The 19819-nt window shown below is 41.4% G+C and overlaps 1 long non-coding RNA gene across 1 annotated transcript in view; it reads left to right on the top strand.

The window, feature by feature from the left end:
* LOC147997945 (uncharacterized) overlaps nt 1-19819 on the top strand; it is a 60697-nt gene that overhangs the window by 23742 nt on the left and 17136 nt on the right. The window contains exon 3 of the long non-coding RNA XR_015647402.1: nt 12755-12902. This is a non-coding gene — a long non-coding RNA (uncharacterized LOC147997945). The remainder of the gene's footprint in view (nt 1-12754; nt 12903-19819) is intronic.

Raw genomic sequence — 19819 nt, forward strand, 5'->3', positions numbered from 1 at the left:
ATATATTTGCTATTTGGCCCTTAAAATACATGTGTAATCAACTCAGAAATTTGTAATGACATCAATAAAAGAACTGGCTCTAAACCTTGTACTTTTAAACTTTTAATTAATATATTCTATATCAAAGCAAAGATATGATTTCAGTTTAGTTAAAAAATGAGATTACACCGGTATAAATTAATGTAGTTAATTCCTCCCTGTTAAATTATAACTAATTCTAAATTCCACATAAAAACAACTTTACAATAACCACTTTCAGCACCGCAAAGTCCAGGGAATTGGGGTGACAACTCCTTTATAACTTCTTCAAGCTGTAAATGGCATTCAGAAATCCTATGTGGTTGGGGGTAGGAAGAATGAAGCAAATGCTGTAGCTTATGTGTCCTGACTGGAGGCAGCTGAAAGTCCTTGTGACCACGAATCCAAGTAGGCACTCTGTAAAATACAACTCTCAAGATCAAAGTTTCGAATCAAAATTTCATTTTGTTTGATTCTCCTGCATTAATTTTTTTTGGTTGTCTAAATAGGCAGAATCAGTCCTGGAAGATCCAAGCCTTCCTGTGTCTCTAGGGACCCCAGAAGAAAGAAAATGATCATGTAAACTTGGAAGGATAATCAACTGAGCAATCCTGTCACCTGAGGAGATGGAAAAAAACGCCTTGAGGGCAAGAGCAGAGAACTTCAAGTTCTCCCGAGTAATCTTGATCTATTACTCCAGGGTGAACAATAAGTCCCTTTAAGGTTAAGGAGGATCGACCCAAAATAAGGCTGACACTTCCCACGGATAGGGGGCCTTTGTAGTCAGTGGGGACAGGATGCACACCCATCTGTGGCATTACCATGAATTGGGTGGTGGAACAGAGGTCCACTCCTGCTGAGACTTCTGTAGCACTGTGGACCGTTGTGTCTGTTTGTTGTGAGCTGGGGTCCCATATGTTTTGGGGCCCTGAGACCTGAGGCCCGGATACCCGTTTTTTGGAGTGTTTTTGCCTCCTTCTGCCTGGGGAGGTCCGGGCTGAATAAACCTGCCTCTGATATCTCTAAGTGAGCGACACTCACTGGCCCAATGATAGCCTTTCCCACCCTTAGTACACAGTCCTGGTGCTTTTCTCTTTGTGAGGGCCTGGCACTCCCTTTTTAAATGTCCTGGTTTACCACAGTTATAGCAGACCTTGAGATCACCTGTACCTGAGTGCTTTTGGCCTTGTAGGATAGCAGCTGCAAGGGCGGCATTAGTAAGTGGGCCTCCAAGTTCTCGGCAATATATGGAATGGAAAGCCTTGTGGTATGACGCCTCCAGGCACAGGCCAAAGTCAATTCCACTGCTGAAGGCCATCAAAGAAATTGGACACTTGATCTGTTAACAGGACAAGGGCTGTATGCCAATAATCAAACAAATTACAACTGGAGAGCATACGCTCAAATCTCCGCTGCCGCCATTAAGGCGTGGAAGGCACTTTCCAGGAAGGGAGAGTCTGGGGGACACTTAACAAAAATTATACAAGGCCCCCAGGAGTCATTCCCAGACTTCGTGGCTAGGATGACAGAGCCAGCAGGCAGGATCTTTGGAGACCCTGAATAAGCAATTCTTTTAGTGGAACAGTTGGTCTATGAGCAAGCCACACAGGAATGCAGAGCAGCTATTACACCTAGAAAGAGCAAAGTCTTACAGGACTGGCTGAGAATTTGCCGAGTGCCAGGCTTATTTCTGGGATTGGTCATTTATCCTGAAAAAATAGTTCCTCAGAAATTAGAGATCTGTAGAGATCATTTACATACCTTAAATGATTTCCAAAATTTATTGGGAGATATAAATTGGCTGATACCATTCTTAAAGATTCCCTCTGATGAGTTGAAACCTTTATTTGATATTTTGGAAGGGAACCCTCATATCTCCTCTCCGAGAGCATTGATGCCAGCCGCAAACCAGGCCTTACAAGTTGTAGAAAGTGCCTTACAGGATGCTCAATTACAACGCATTGATGAAACCAAGCCCTTTGATTTATGTGTTTTCAAAACTATACAATTACCAACAGCTGTCTTCTGTCAAAATGGGTCTTTATTGTGGATCCATCCCAATGCATCTCCTGCTAAGATTATTGACTGGTATCCCAATGTGGTTGGTCAGCTTGCACTCCGCGGGTTGAAGGCAGCTATTACTCATTTTGGAAAAGAACCCAAAATTTTGACAGTACCATACACAGTTATTCAGGTTCAAACATTAACTGCTACCTCAAATGCTTGGGCCGTGTTACTTTCTTCCTTTGCTGAACAGATTGATAATCATTATCCAAAACATTCGATCCTGCAATTTGCCTTACGTCAAGCCATTGTGTTCCCACACATAATGGCTCAGGAACCACTTGTTGATGGGGCTGTAGTGTATACAGACTGGTCAACAACTGGTGTAGGTGCTTATGTGGTCAATAATAAGGTAGTATCTAAGCAATATAATGAAACCTCACCCCAAGTTGTGGAATGTTTAGTGGTGCTGGAGGTCCTTGAGGCCTTCCTGGGCCTGCTTAACATTGTGTCAGATTCCTCTTATGTGGTTAATGCGGTTAAGGTTCTTGGGGTGGCTGGATTAATTAGGCCTTCCAGCAAACTTGCTCAAATTTTTCAACAAATTCAATCTACCCTTCTTGGCAGGAGATCCCCTGTATTTATAACACATATTAGAGCTCACTCGGGCCTTCCTGGTCCAATGTCCAACGGAAATGACCTAGCGGACCAAGGTACAAGAGTGATTGCAGTTGCCTTGTCCCCCCAATTAGATGTAGCAAAAGAATTTCACAGACAACTTCATGTGATGGCTGAAACTTTACGCCGCCGATTTGCTCTGCCTAGAAAAGAAGCTAGGGAGATAGTTACCCAATATCAAAATTGTTGTCACTTCTTGCTTTTACCCCATGTGTGAGTTAATCCACAGGGAATCCGACCACTGCAGGTCTGGCAAATGGATGTTACTCATATCCCTTCCTTTGGAAGACTTCAGTATCTACATGCTTCTATTGATACATGCTCTGGCATCATGTTTGCTACACATCTAACAGGGGAAAAGGCCTCGCATGTAATTCAGCATTGCCTTGAGGCGTGGAGTGCTTGGGGTAAACCCAAACTCCTTAAGACAGAAAATGGACCAGCTTATACTTCTCAAAAATTTCAACAGTTCTGCCGCCAGTTGGATGTGACTCATCTGACTGGTCTCCCGTATAATCCTCAAGGGCAGGGCATTGTAGAACATGCCCATTGCACTCTCAAATCCTATTTAATTAAACAATAAGGGGGAGTCAAGGAGGCTCTACCCTAAGTACCAAGAGTAGCTGTTTCCATGGCACTCTTCACCCTTAATTTTTTAAATCCTGATGTCCAAGGCCATACTGCGGTGAACGTCACTTTTCAGAGCCTGATAGACCAAAAGAGATGATAAAATGGAAAGATGTTTTGACTGGACTATGGAAAGGCCTGGATCCTATATTAATAAGATCCAGGGGAGCTGTTTGTCGTTTCCCGCAGGAAGAAGACAACCCATTCTGGCTACTGGGACGACTGACATGAAGAAGGCTGACACCTGGAAATGATTCCCGGATGGATCCCTCGGAAATTACCTCTAGCCCTTGCACTGCCTCTTTGGATCTGGGTTCCTAGTATATTGGGAGAATACAGATGGGCAATTTCGTCTGCCTTTCCGAAGCCCATACCTGTCCGTCATGATGCAGCTGTTTCCCCTAAGATTTTACAACCAACAAAACTCTAGAACTACCAGACTTACTGTATGCTTCCACCTGGGCACCACTAGGGGAAAATCGTTCTTTATCAGAACAAGGTTCTCTCTGTTTTCAAATTGATGGAACAGGAAGATGCATCAAGCTCACAGGCCGAGACTTAGGAATGTTTGATGAGACGAAAGGGGGCTGCGTGAGTCTAACCCAGGATACTAGTAACCCAGATATAACGATTTCAAAACAGAACTTCTGGCAGGAGGCAATTTGGGCTAATGGCACATTTCTATCGCCTAACTTCACAGACAGGGAACGTCCTCATCAACCCAGAATAGTCCCCCATTGTAGTTTGGAGGATGAGGGGATGACCCCACCCTGGTCTGATTGTCAATCTTCCATTACTCACTGGGCAGATCAGGATAGAACTTTTTCCTTTTCTCCCAATATGATGGTTGACCCAGGGGAAGAATTCGCTATGAAACAGAGACTATTTCTACCGGACCTTAGAATGTACCCCTTTCATAAGTGGGTGCTTTGTGGAGTTAATGTCAACTGTACAATCTTAATCCCTTGGTCTTTATCCAAGGAGGAGCTGTTGGAAAGGCCTCCTTTACTGGTATCTCAAGATTTTTTCAGTACTGGGGGTTAGATTCTGTTTCCTCAGGAACTGATGGAACTACAACTACGTATGCTAATTCTACGGTAGAGATCACTGGGTTCAATAAAACTTTGGTGAACCAGACTAATTATCCACCTACCCCAGTCTGTGTTTACCCCCTTTCTTGTTTATCCTTTCAAATGTTTCATTTGAAGCCTGTTCCAATGATTCTTGTTGTTATGTCACAATGTTGGAATTCAAAGTGGGCTAATCGTGCCATGGTTGCCAGAGTCCTGCAGTGGGTTCCTGTCCCCGTAGAGACCCCTTCCACCCTGTCCTTGTTCAGGCAGAAGAAAGACTTTGGTATAACTGCATCCATTGTGGTGGCGATCTCCATTAGTGCAGTTGCTGCAACTGCCACTGGGGTTGCCATGGCAACCACAGTCCAAACAGGTACAGCCCTGAATCAATTGTCAGCCACAGTGGCAGATGCTGTTGATCTTCATACCTTCGCTAGTGCCCAGTTGAAGGGCAGATTAATGGTTGTTAACCAACACCTCTACCTGGTAGAGGAAAGATTGGATATTCTCTTTCAATTGGCCCCATTGGGATGTGAGAGAAAATTGGGGTCGCTTTGCATTACCAGTGTACAATATGAAAATTTTACCCGAGCAGCTAATCTGTCTAGACGATTGTCATTGTACCTTGCAGGAAATTGGTCAGCAGGATTTGACGAGACTCTCAAGTCTTTGAGGGCAGCAGTTTTGGCTATCAACTCAACATGAGTGGACCTGACGCTGATGGAGGGACTCTCTTCCTTGATTTCTTAAGCCTTTTCTCACTTCAAAGAATGGGTGGGGGTGGTTCTGTTTGGTGCAGCCCTATGCTGTGGATTAGTGTTCATGCTATGGTTGGTTTGCAAAATCAGATCTCAACAGAAACGTGACAAGGTCATTATCACTCACACACTTGTGGCCATTGAACAAGGGGCCTCCCCTGGAATTTGGTTATCTATGCTCAAGAATTAGTCGGCATCTGAGTTCTCTGCTCTTGCACCCCATGGATTTGTGGATCCATTGCACTGGAATGAGAGAGACTCAACGATCATTGATCAGCCCTTTGCACATCGTCAAGGTCTCCTCATTGCACGCGATAGGGTGATCATGACTTCCCCACTAATTCATTTTTTTTGCCTGGCCTCTTTTGTAGAGTTTGCCCTAGGCCATTTAGCAGTTACTGTCACATGGTACTGCAGTATCCAGAGACGAGTAACTTTCCTCATGCACAGACCAACCTAAGACTTGTGCCCAGGGCGATAGGTTACCCTATGACGGGTAAGGCTGTGACATTAGAGGAATGACTTAAGACAGGAGCCACAGTAGATGGACATAACTGCAGAGGCCTAGACCAACCTCATTCTAGTAAAACTAAAAGAGGGAGATTTGGAAAGCCGCGCTAGCATTCACCGTCACAAGATGGCACTGGCTTCCGCTGTGCCAGGCTGACCTCTTTTCAGGAAACAAGCTGTGTGCACATGTGCAAAAGTGTGTTCTCGCCAAGTCTTTGCCCACCCTGGGACATGCCAGTGAGATCATGGGTAAGGACCAATCAGGCATGGACGTGCCATGCTAGGGTTTTATAAGCAGCGCCTTTATGGGCCCCAGGTCTTTCTTCTTCAAGATGCAATAAACACTTTGCTGCAGAGGGATCCTGGTGTCCACGTGTATTCTTATTGGCGAGACGATAGCGCAGGACAAGTGTCTTCATTAATTCACACTGATTCAGAGGAGTCAAACCTGTCCCTTCAATATCAACCTCATTGAAATAAGCTTCCAATTCCAGAACCAGCCTACAGTACATAGTTTTAGCTTTTCAGAACTATTCTATGGGGGAGAGCCCTACTTTCTCCACTTCCCTCCTTGGAGCCACACTCCTTTATTCTTGACACCTTAAGCAGGTGGCCTGGAATGCTGCCTGTCTCAAGCCTCCATTATTTTTCTGTCCCTGACTTGACAATATACCCTTTCTCTTGCCTGAAGGTCCTAGCTGGCTATCCTTTTTTACTTTTGACTTTTTTGCTCTGTTTCCTACTCTTGGCAGCCTCCGATTGGTCATCTTCCCACATCTGCTTGTTGTTGGTGCTCGACACATCCAGCTGAGGTTTATTGCGGTTGGTGAGAAGAAATAACTCCAATTGTTTCTTTTTCTGGGCTGCAAAGTCCCCAAAAGGAGCCTGATACTTCCTCTTTTCACCTAAGCCCCGGGGTATTTTTTCTTGGGGACCTACTCCTGGAAGGAGCTTTCCCAGAAACACTGAAGACATTGGACAATTGTAGAGGGCCGCAATACATTCGCCACCACTAGATGGCGCTGTCTTCCACTGCGCCCCACGTGGTAGGTCAGGATAGACTCCGCCATTGCAAGATGGCACCAACCTTCGCCGCACCAGCCGGCCCCCCTTTCAGGAAGTTAACTGTGCGCATGTGCAAGAGTGCCTTCATGCCAGGTCTTTGCCCACTCCGTGGCGTGCCTTATGAGATCATGGGTAACAACCAATCAGATGTGGGTGTGCCGCAGATTTCTAATGTCCGCGTGCTTCGTGCCGGCGGGAGGTAGCACGCGGGACATTTGGTGCCGAAACCCGGCACACAAAAAAGCTACATCATCGCTGGTGCCAAGAGGAAGCCTCCGTTTCATGGAAGAAATCCAGAAGCTGTGGAATGCAGGTAAAAAACTCTGAGAGACTATGTTTAGCCTTGATCTGCTCCAGCTCAGTCCCCTGCCGGATGCAGCAGGTGCCGCTATGGTTGCTCTGGCAACCCTCGAGTTGTTTCTATTGACCTTTGAGTTTCTAGCTACCGCCAAACGGCGTCAGAGGTCGTGTGGGAACTGCCCAGCTATAACAGCAAAGCGGAGAGTGTTGGGGGAAGGGCAAGACAACAAAGAGTCAGAAACAGAGGGTAGTGAAAAGTTGCAACGAGAAAAGGATCCTGATCGATCTCAAGCAGCAGGCCCCCCTGCAGTCTTACCACTGCCAGAGATGAAAGATTGGGGAAAGAATGCCCCGGGTGAGAAGGGAGGAGGTAAAAGGAACACAGTATTTTGGGAGAAAACCTTGTCTTAGTGCTTATGAAAGGTGTTATTAAGCTCCCGCGCCGGCTCTGGGGACGCCGCGGCGTCCGGGCGCTGACGCGACAGCTTTACAGAGTCATACTGATCAGATTTGATAGAGGCAGAGCGCCTGAAAATTTATTCAGAAGAATCAAACAAAAGGACATCTCAGTGCCCATGCACAGCCTGATGGAGTTAATGTAATTGGGTTGTGAGTAAATATATTCAGGGCTGTGTTTCACTTCCATACCATTGGTGAATGTCGGTCATACTGCTCAGATAATATCTCTCAGTATCTTACAGAATTGGGTTTCAACACGTTGGTGGGCTAGTCCAGGAATTGAGACAATCCATCGCCCATATCAGCTCCACTCGAGTGGATAGTCACTGTGAACACCATCTAGCTTTTTTCCCTATTTGTCTATTGTTTGTCTCTGGTGCACCAGGATGTCCCCATGTCTGTCAGTGTATGTCTGTGGTTTTTGTTTCTCGTTGTCTAAAAGTTTTATGTTTCATGTTCAAAAGAAAAAATGGTAAAAACTTTATCTGCCGGTCGTGCACACCTTGACTTGGTTTTAACTCGTTTCAAAAAGGAACAAATGAATAAAAAACAGTTTCAATCAGGTTTTTAGAGCCCTGTGCCTAGAGTCAGGTGTCTAGATTAGCTGGAGAAGCTGACCAGAGGCTAAGCGTCTACACGAGCTGATCTTAAAAGCGCCAACAGCTTCTTCATACAAGAGTTGATAGCTGTTTCTCTTAAAAAAAAAAATCCCTGACTTATTACTTGACTCAACAGGTGACAAGGTGCTTCTCTTAAAATCATAGATAAAAGGGTAAAAATGATGTTTGGTCTAAATATTAAGATAGGTGTAGCCACTTCAATTTTGTTTCTCATTGGTTTTAAATGTATAAATATGCTCTACTTGCCTTGGTTATGGACTACTGGCTTTTTAGTTATTGGATATGGTTAAAAAGGTATAATATTGGTAACAGAAAGTTGACATAAAGCTGGTAATCTGGATGGAGTCATTCTAGATAGCGTGTGACATGGGCCAACCTAGGGAAACAGGTCTAAATTGAGGTAATATTTTTATGGAACTCTTATCCTAAAAACCAGGCTTCTAAAAGAATTTAGGACATTGTCCCTTGTTGAGGTATTGGATACCGCACCATTGCGCGTCCAAATGTAAGAATTGACAGTCAAACTTTGTAACATAATAGATAGACCTGGGGTGCCTTGGAGACTAGATTGTTTGTTGGAGGTTGAGTTTTGCTTTCCAAAGTTATGGCTTGCCCTGAAGTTATCTGTATTCCAATGCTAATTTCCACTGCCCAGAGAACAGCTACCTAGTCACATACTCAGAACTCAGGTGACCTTGTGGTGGTGTTCGGGTGTTACAAAGAGAACTTAAAGATTGTGATTTAGGATTGCCAGTGTTACATTGACTAACTCAAACTTATTTTTAATTAAGGAAAAATCAAACAGGTAGAGATTGTTACAGGATTGATAAGGATTGATGAGGTTTTAGAACTTGTGAGAGCATTACAGCCAGTTTCCTTACTCCAACTGCCATTTCAAGACAGATTTAGAGGATTGATTTTATACAATTTGTTTTCGTCATAACAAGTGTGAGTTTTCATTTTGTGAGCTTGCTTATAGTTTTAGAGAGCCCATAAAGTGATATCATTAACAATGGCCAACAGCCTCATATTAGGTAATTTTGTTGCTTCTTCAGTGTAAGAAGTTAGAACTTAAATCTTTCAATGTATATGGAAATTTGTATTACAAACCTTTGCTCTCAAAATGAGCTTTAATATTTGGGGAGTAGCTGTTACACTACTCCGGATAAGAATATTTGAAGCTAATTTTAAGCTCCTAAAGATATGTTAATTGGCTAAGTACCTCACCTTACCAGAGGACTTAGGTCTTTGTTATGCACATTGGAGATAAAGCTTCAGCTGTGTTAGTACAGAGTTGTGGACTAGAGTCATAGAAGTATTTTGAATAGAAACCTGGTAAAACATATCTTATTCCAAACAACAGTTAATTGGTTACTACTAAGTACTGATATTTGGCCTATTACATATGCAAATTTTTCAGACAAAATTGATAATTTTACTCTTTAAATGCTTTTGTACTGCCTACATATTTGTGCATACAACCCATAGGAAATGCGCTTACTGTATTTATAGGTGGTTCATCTAATGAAAAGGCTACATGTATGATTGGATCACTTGTTTATTCTCTTGAGTTTCTATTGCTTCAACACAGATTATTAAATTCCATGCTTTAGCCGCTGTTTTTAAATGTTAAAAATCAAGCTTTCAATTCATACACTGATAGCCAATGTGTGGCTTGTGGTTTTACAATTGAATAAAAGTTTTCTTTTTTTTTTTTTTTTAGATACTACTAGCCCTCAAATTTTACAATCACTTAATGCTTTATTAGAGGCAGGTTTTCTACATAAAATCAGTGAGTGATGATTTCAGTGTGAATTGTCTGACAACTCACTGTCCTTTTAGTACTCTGGCTCAGAGAACTAAACAAAACCATAGACCCAGCTCCTTGAAAATGGTAATGGAGTTGATAACACACCCTCATGAAAAGAGGAAGATTTCATTTGCTTACTTTCAACTCCCAGCCTCACCCTGCCAGCTCAGGGATTTCTAGTAAGACTGAATCTGGACAATATTTACAAGATTTGACATTTCTAATTAATGCTTATGTTTAGGTAAATAAAGTTTGTGAGGTGCTAGAAAAATGGCTTAGTGGATAAGAGCACTAAATACTGTTCCTTTATAGGACATTTAAGAACTCAAATTGGATTGCGTAGGCTCTTTACAAGGGAGGACAAGATTCCAGACAGATTATAGGCCTTACATAAGAACAATTAGTGAAAAAATCTCATTCTTTATATATCCAATACAATTATGCTAGAGACAATAATTTGGTATACAAGTCAATTTATAAATACAAGTGCTCAGTGTCCTCAACTTAATCCTTGAGAACTTACCTTAATAAATAATATCTTTACTATATCTTAATAAATAAAAAGGGGGAGTTATCCCTGTATGCTAAATAATGCTCCTTTTATTTCAATTTTAAAAATTTGGATGCCAAAGTTTATGGCACCCTACAACTAGGCATACTTCTGCCTAGGTGAAATAGAGAGATCCACTTATTGACATGATCCTGTCCAGATATTTTATATGGGGAAGAGGGAATGTTTGTGTTTTTTCTACAGGATGCTACAAGAGTGTGCCAGCTGCCTGAGTGGTTGCTGAGACTTGCTGATCCTGGTTATTCAGCTTTCCTGGTTCGGGTCCCTGGAGTCATTCCTCTGCCCTGAGAGGAAGATAGAAGATTCCACTTCATCCTTTGTCATCACAGAGATTTTGCCATTGCTGCAGTCAGTGTTACCGCCACATGTTCCCTTCCCACTATGGCCTGCTCTCTGACCCTCTGCACACTGCTGCTTGCTGGGGAGGACTGGACTCCAGCCGTTGCTGTCCCTTCATTTCCCTGGTGACTCTTAACTGGTAACTGGTGTTGTCATTTTACAGACTGTAGCTTCACAGAAAGCTACCTCTGTAAAGCTACAGTGACTGGAGAACTCTGTCCTGGTTATACAGATCTCAGAAATGGTTCCATTGTCTGCTGGTTGTTCCACAGAAGAATGAGTGATCCTGAACTGTCCTGGAAAAGACCTTGACACTTTCGCTGCTATTGTAGCAGCCATTACTGCTACAGACATTGTGTCTGCAGTATCTGGAGTTCCTCCCCCAATCTATTGTTAGACAAGTACAGTGGGTGAACTTTCTGGAGTAGTTACTAACAATTGGGAATTCAAAATTTTATTGTAAGAGCAGCTTGACTACGGTCCTTGGTGGTAACGGCTGAGGAGGACCAAATGAGGTGCCCACTACTTATCGGGAGTGGCTCTGTTTGATGCAGCCCTATGCTGTGGATCAGTGTTCATACTTGGTTGGTTTTCAAACTCAGATCTCAACAGTAACATGACAAGGCCGTTATCACTCAAGCACTTGTGGCCATTGTACAAAGGGCCTCACCTGGAATTTGGTTATCTTGTTCAGGATTTACTCTGTATCTGAGTTCCCTGCTCCTGCACCCCATGGATCTGTGGGTCCATTGCACTGGGATTGAGAGAGACTCAGTGTTCCTTTGATCAGCCCTTGCACATTGCTAAGGTTTCCTCATTGCACGCGATAGGGGGATCATGTCTGCTATAAAATTATATAAATTATAAGGGTGAGATATAGAGGGCCGCAATACATTCGCCACCACTAGATGGCGCTGTCTTCCACTGTGCCCCACGTGGTAGGTCAGGATAGACTCTACCATTGCAAGATGGCACCAACCTTCGCTGCACCAGCCGGCCCCCCTTTCAGGAAGTTAACTGTGCGCATGTGCAAGAGTGCCTTTGTGCCAGGTCTTTGCCCACTCCAGGGCGTGCCTTATGAGATCATGGGTAACAACCAATCAGGTGTGGGTGTGCCGCACTAGGGTTTTATAAGCGCACCATGTTGGCGCGGCGTGGCTTTTCCTCTTCTAAGATTAATAAAGTGGTCACAGTAAGGATTTCTAATGTCCGCGTGCTTCTTGCCGGCGGGAGGTTGCGCGCGGGACAGACAATTGAATGTTGCAGACCAGCTCCTCCTTACTCTGGTGTGTTACAGGGTGCAGGCAGGCTGAGCTGGGCATCTGCATCTTGTACATGTGGGCCATGTTCCACAAATGGTTCAGCTAATTATTGGCCATGTATTCTTTCTTTGCCTGAATTCTCTTGGTGAACTGGTCTTTTATGGGGTTGGTGCTCCTATGTACTTCGATCAGCCACCCTGAGTGTCGTTCTGGGCAGACTTGTAGCCACAAGTCTGTCACCACTGGCCATTCATTGGTCATAAACTCCAACTTGCATACATTTAAATGTATAGGAAAAAATATTGGCCTCTGGGATACAGTAAAACTGTGGGAATTGGATTGAATATCACATGAATGGACCATGTGTTTATACAATTCAGGAAGAAAAATCTCACTCAGCAAAGGTATTTAAATTTTTGGATTTGATCAAAAATATTCTACCCCTATCAAAACATTAAACAATTCTCCATATCCTCAGCAACTGAGTGTTAATGATGTAGTAAGAACTGAGGTCAGCTTAAAGAAAGCTTTACTGCTCTGTCAGGGATTCAATGTACTTCTAGAACGTTTGGTGCTCAGATTTCTCTTTGACACCAAGCATATTTTTTCCTGCCACTAAGTCCTAATATATTCCAGTTTACTTGGGTTTTCTACCAACAGAATTTCCCCAGGAGGTATCATTCCAACACTCCACCACCCCTGTTCTGGAGGATAGAATGAAGCATTTGAAGAACCTGAAAATCTCCACAAGATGCAAAAGGAAAGAGAGAATATTCACATACTACCCCTGAAAGAACATAAAGGACAGGTATTCACAATGCATGTTTTTTGTGACTGTCTTGTGATGTATGTTAAGCCCATATTTCCTAACATCACAGTGGGCTATATCTCCATGGTATCCTAGTGTTCACAATCATTTTCCTGATTGCATCTTAAATACAGAATGTGAAGTTCAGATAGGAATGTGATGGGGGCACAGGCTATTTTGATTTCTTATAAAAGTAAATCATAGTGTCTGGCCTGAATCATAGACTTGGAATATGAGTAGTAGTGTATGACTGTCGTTTTGTGCTTTAAGAAATTGTACATGTGTTGGCTTGTAGGAATTTCTAGGTGCTGTTTTTATGACCAATCATTGTAATTGACCTGGAAATGCTTTGGGTTTTTAATAGGTTATGTGAACAGCTGGATATGCCCATTCCTTCTTACTGCCTCACAGTATATGACTGTATTGGCCACAGGGTATCATTGTTTTTCTTTAATTTTGTTCACTGTACCTTGAGATAATGCCACATCATTGCATTTATTTGGTATACCAATTCTATTTGTGTGTGTGTGTGTGTGTGTGTGTGTGTGTGTGTGTGTGTGTGTGTATGAATGCCTTAAAATCTGGGGATTCTATGACCTTGATTTGGCCTTAGATTTAGCCTGTTTCTATTTCCAGGGTATGAAAGTGATGAGACTGAGAGCCTCAGTTTGAGGACTACAATATTTCACCTTGTCTCACATTTGATGCACAATGGTATCTCCTGGTGTGTTTTATACATTCTTTCCCCCTTAAAATACTGATAATTTTCTTTGGGGTTTTCGTGTAGCAATAGATTCTGTGATTAATAATTCTTACCTAATAACAAAAGAATAGTGTTCACAAGTTTAGGTTGGGGCCTTGACTCTGGGACCGTGGCACAGGGTCCTGGAATATTCTTGGCAAGCTTTTATACTCCTTCAACCACCTTTATGGAGCTCCAGCTGATCTGCTCCCTTCTATTGTTCTGGCTCTGCTGTCACCATGTCCATAATAATAACCTTAATAAGTGCCAAAAGGACATTGTACGAAGGGGCAAGTGTGTGGCATGCCTAGCCTGGTGAAGTAGAGGATTCAGCCTGAATTCATGTAATCCTCGAATCCTTATTTAAGGACTGAACTAAATTATTGGTAGATGTACAGATTAAACCTATGACTTTTATATAATTACTTTTTGTGTTCTATGTCTCAATATAAATTAAATTTATTTACATATAATTATAGTATTCTAAGTAAGTCTCAATTTTTCACCTTGTGAAGAAAGGTGGCAAGAAAGTCAATCACTTAACTTAGGATGGAGGAGAAGCTCTTGTTAGGAGCAAATCTTCAAAAAAAAAAAAATAAAAAGTTCAGGAACCGAACAATGACCATTTTTGGCTATCTTGACTGTCAGCATCCCAGTGTAAACTTTAGACATGCACAACTAAAAATGTTCTTCAAGTTAGCACGTCCTACCTGACAGTTCTGATGATGTCTCTGGTGTATTACTGAACCCATCCCCATCTCCTTTTGCATTTATTGTTGTGCATGAGAGACATTTATGTTCAGATTGGGTCAATTGTTAAGTTGTGGCTTTTCCACCATCAAAATACTGGTAACTCTCCTGAGATACCTGCTCAGAGTGTCCCAAGTATGCTGTTGTTACAGTAACTTGTATTTTGAGTACATTGTTGTATACTTTCCTGGAGACCAGCATACAGAAATCTTGCATGTAACTGATTCCGTCTACAATAACTGTGGGTACCATACAATTAATGTGCTTCGCATCAAGTGGGCCAATGCTAGTTACATTGTTTAAGTGTGCATTCTCAGTCAATGTTTTTGAAAACTGAACTTGAGCAGTTCTGTTGCTGTTTTCAACTTCAGCAGAATAATAGTTATTTATTACATTAAGTGTGTTGTGATGTTTAAATCTATGTCTTGCTTTTCAGATCTTAACTGACAAAGGCTGATTTTACACCCATTTACTTCACCTCACTAGATCTTAGTAAAAGAACAACAAGCAAACATACAAACAAACAAACAAACAAAAAGCTACAGCCAATCCAGACAGGAGCAGGCAGAAAAACACAAATAGCCTCACATACAACTATTTCTCTTTGCCCCAACTACTTATCTCTACACAGAATCAATGACACCAGTTGGTTTTCTTGACAGAATGTGAGAGAAATCTTTCTTTTTTCTGTCTTTATTAAGCACTTAGTCAATTCGTTCCTCATAGTGTCTGTTGATGTGGCTCCATCATACCAATCTTCTCTATTGGAATACAAAGGTAAAGGACTCCCTTAAAAGGAATGCTAGATCCCCTTTGTTTCCTCTCCCCATTCTCAATGTTTATGTCTTGGTGCTGTGAACTCAACATAGATCTCAAATGCCCTGAACATGAAGTGTTGTGCAGTCCCTGAACGCTCAGGCACTGGCAAGTTGCAGGACTGATTCACAGAGTCTCTCTTCCTAATTTCCATTCATTATCAGAGCAGAGTGAAGCTGCTGCTCTTTCCACAGAGAAATACCAGTCTAACTATGCATAAAAAGTGATAAGATTAAATGAAAAGAGATAAATCTCTCTGTCTGTGTGTGTTTGTGTGTGCGTGTGCGCAAGTGTGTGTGTGTGTGTGTGTGTGTGTGTGTGTGTGTGTATTCAGAAGCTTCTCCTCCTCAACGGCATGGAGAATTAGACTTCTAGAGAAAAATTATCTTTGCACCCCAGTAAGGATCTGACCAGAAGTAGTTTATGAACATCATAATTCTCAAACTCTGAGGTAGTGGTCCTTAAATTCTTACTTCCCTTCTCAAAAGATAGATGTTACTTCCTCCTTTCTAGAAAGCTACCATTCTAGCTGAGGACTGAAACAGGGGCCTTTCAGTTATCTTCCACAAAATTCCAACTTCAGAGATGGACAGAAACTTCCCAAGATGGTTCAAGGGACCTTAGAATAGATAAGTTTTGTGCATAGTGACATTTTCTGATTCTTTCACCATTTTCTGATGTCGCTTTCACTGTCAATGCTTCTCTTTCAATATTGAGACCTCTTAATTAAAACGTCTCCCACCTTCACTCTTCACTTTCAGATACCACTGGTCTCCCATTCCTAAAACAAAACAAAACTTTTTTTTATTTGTCTCATGATTATTTGTATAAGGAGCACAATAAACTGTTCATTTGCAAATAGTGTGTATGTATGTGTGTCACTGAAGTCCATCAGTATTCACATTGGCAGAAGCCTTTTCTTCCAGGCCTTCAGAGGGGTATAGGCTCCTTTGTTAACCTTGGCTTGAGCTGAAGAATGGGCCTTAGCTGGAGCTTTGGCCTCTGCCTTGGTCTGAACCTTTGGATTTGTCTGGCAGAGCCTATGACACTTGGCCACCTAGCTTCGAATCCTCTTCCCAAATTTCAAGTGAGCAATAAAAGTCAGATAGCAAAGGTTCTGGATGGGTCATTTTGGCACCTTGGGCTTGATGGCCTCAGGCTTCATCAGATTCTTGATGGCCTCTGCTCATATACTCACTATCTTTGCTTTGTTGGGCATCCTGTCAATGTATATGTTCCTCAGAATCTTGTGATGAGCTCCCCTAAGAGATTCATATCTTAGTGACTGGTGTTTCTTGATGTCATTTCTGTGCTGTTTGATGGACTGGCTATATGTAGTGTGGTTCTTGGACTTGGGTTTGTCTGTACAGTAAGTTTAGGCTCCCACAACACCTAGGATAGGAAAGCAAGGAGTAAAACTGAGGTTTTCCTAGAGTGCACTGTTGCTCTGACACAAGTGGATCTGTGAATCTGTAATTATTTAAGTGGGCATGTGAGGAGTTACAAAAACAATCAAGCAGCCAAAACTTGTACCTTTAAATACTTCAAAAGGAAACATCTCTGTAAAAAGTCTCTCTGGTAGTCAAGTTCCCTATAAATGATTAATTGTAGCTACTATTTTGCAATATCTCTTTCTGTTATAGCCGTTTCCTTTTCCTGATAACTTTTTATATCATGACTTCCTTGTGTTTCAACTTTAATGCTTCTTATGTGTTAAAAGTTCTCAAGAGAAGAACATACGAGCTTAGTGCTTTGCTTAGATGGCGTGTGCTCTGCCTTGTAGTAATAGCTTCTACCACTACACTCCTTTAATTTTGCCTCCTGCATGTCAGGTTTCCTTCTGAACAGAAAGCTCTTCATTTCTCAAAGCCATCTTCCTCAGTTATGAAAATGATCTTTTTTTTTTCTTTTTTTCGGATCTGGGGACCGAATACAGGGCCTTGCACTTGTTAGGCAAGCACTCTACCACTGACCTAAATCCCCCCTGAAATGATCTTTCAAATCTTTCAGTTCTTTATTCATTTGTAGTCTGAAACCTTTTTTTTCCTCCTTAGTGATGTGTTTGATGACATGTACATATGATTTAAAAGACTGTGATTATGAATGCTGCCTCCAATATTTAGTCTATTGTCTTTTCATTCTTCCCCTTATTAAATTCCTATGATGACTAATTCTGCTTGCTTTTATAATTTTCTTATGCAAATTCTTACTAGTCCCCCTTTTTGGAGAGAAACATAACCTCCTCTTATTATCTGTCTATATGTATTTCTTTGACAACTTTGGCTTCCTAAAATTATATTAAGTATATTACTTGTGCAACTTCAATATTATATCACGAAACCATCATTTTGATAGTTACCTTTAATTGAATTCTAAGGTCTCATAGAATTTTGCAGTTGGGATAGACACTCTTTATGATGATGCTTCAATTTCATCATGACCCTGACCCTACATGTAAAAGTACATAGGTTGTATGGTGCAGAGAGATGTATTTATCTGTTTTGATTCCAAATTTCCTGAAAAGAGAGTCCTAAATGAGTCAGATACCTGGCTCTTCTATTGGTCCTAGAGACTGAACTCTGGTGTCAGGAATATGTAAAAAATACTCACTGATGAATGGCTTTACATGGCCTGCCTGAGGTACAGAAAAGAAAGGATAAAGGGGAAGTAGACCTGTTTATAATGGTTCTTTGGAGCAACTCCTTTCTGGGTTGTCTGGAATCTGACAGGTCAGCTCACAGGGCAACAGCAAGCAGCATCTTGATCCACTCCACAGATATACCATGAGTCCAATAAAGTTGGGATCACAAACATGAACAGAGTGGTAGAACTACCTACCATATACAGCCAGGTCTCTGCCGTGGCTTGTGTCAGCAGGAGGGACCAGGAAGAATGTCAGAATTTCTCTTCTCTGCCACTCTCAGGGAAGTGAAGAGCAGGGAAGGTGCAAGACTTATATGTGTTGCACATCTACCTCTATAGGCAAGCCAAACTCAGTCTCTGCCACTGTCAATTGAATCCCTTTTATACTTTTTCCAAACATCGCATGCCTTACACTTGTCCTTCCTCTGCCCCTGTCTTGCCTAGCATGTGTGTCTTTATGTTTGATGTCATTCTAACAAGTGACATGTTTTCACAGAAGTTGTAGAAAACTGCAGCATACCACAAGAAATTTGTGGGAACATTTCTTTCAATGTAGTCCCAACAAATGCAGTTCAATTACACAATGTGGGTCAGAACAATACATTTGTATTGTTAACAAAGAATCCTTCATCAAGTATGCTTTTGCTTACTTACATTAACATAATATCCTTTCACCTGTGTCTGTTTCAGTTATACATTCTTCAATGTGTTTGCCCCATCAAAACATTATCTAACAGCATTTTCAAAGAACTATTATATTTTGAATACCTACTTTTATTTATTTCAGTCAGAAAGCAGAAACTCTGCCACCCAATATAAGCTTGAAGAAGGACTAATTGAGCAATTGAATGTAATCAATTGTCAATCAAAAAAAGAAAGTGGAAGTGAAAAAATGGAAGGATGTAAGCATATATGTATATATGTATGAATACATGTGTATGCACATACATATGAATTTATGTATGTATGTATCTGTTTGTGGTTTGGTTTCCTTCGGAAAAAATTCATGTTAAGAAGTAAAACGAAAAGAGTTTTACTTTGGTATATCCTGGTGAAATCAACGTGGTGGCAGAAGATTCAAACTGTGCAACATGCTGAATTCAGTCAAGAAGGAGAAAGAAATGAATATTGCCACTCCACTGACTTTATCTTCTTCTCTTTGTAGATTCAGATAATGTACCTACTTTATGCCAACAATCATGGTGTTGGCAACAATCTTTTCTCAGTTAGATTTTTCTGGAAATCCTAAGGATAGGTACAAGTTGATCATGATCATGGTGATCATTAATATTAATAGTCACAGTTTATAAAGGAACAAGGGAGACTACCTTTTCAACTATGTTGAATACACATTATGTCTTACACATTTTCCAAATAGCAACATATTGCTAGGTATATTTAATGTTTGTTTTTTATTGTTTTATTTTTTTGAGAGAGTTCTGGAACTTGCTCTAGAAACCAGGCTGGCCTCAAATTCTGAGTTACACCAGCATCTGGCTCCTAGTGCTCAGATTAAATACATTGATCAATATTGTCAAGTGAAGTAATTCTTTTTAAAAAATATTGTATTTTAAGATTTAATTGTATGTATGTCTTTCTCAGAGTGGGTATGTACACATGATTTCAAGTGCTTGTAGAAAACATAGTCTTCTGTAATTGAACTTATCTGGAGCATGCAGATATTGGTACTGGAAACTGAATGTCAATCCTCCATAAAAACAGAAATCTTTAACCACTGAGATATCTCGCCTGGCCTGAGTCTTCTTTAAAAGAGAACATTTAAATACACAAGGGAAAACAATTGCAGATAATAGAAGTGACCAGAAGTTTAGAAGCTGAATGTCAAGAGTGAGTCTATAATATGATTGTTAGTGTCAGATTCTCTTAAGGATTGGACATGGGAAGGAAAACACCAGGAAAATCCCAGGCTTACTCTCCAATTGTCAAGGAAGAATACAGATAAAGG

This window comes from Rattus norvegicus, chromosome Y (genome assembly GCF_021556685.1).
Source record: "Rattus norvegicus strain SHRSP/BbbUtx chromosome Y, alternate assembly SHRSP_T2T, whole genome shotgun sequence".
Taxonomy (NCBI): Eukaryota; Metazoa; Chordata; class Mammalia; order Rodentia; family Muridae; genus Rattus; species Rattus norvegicus.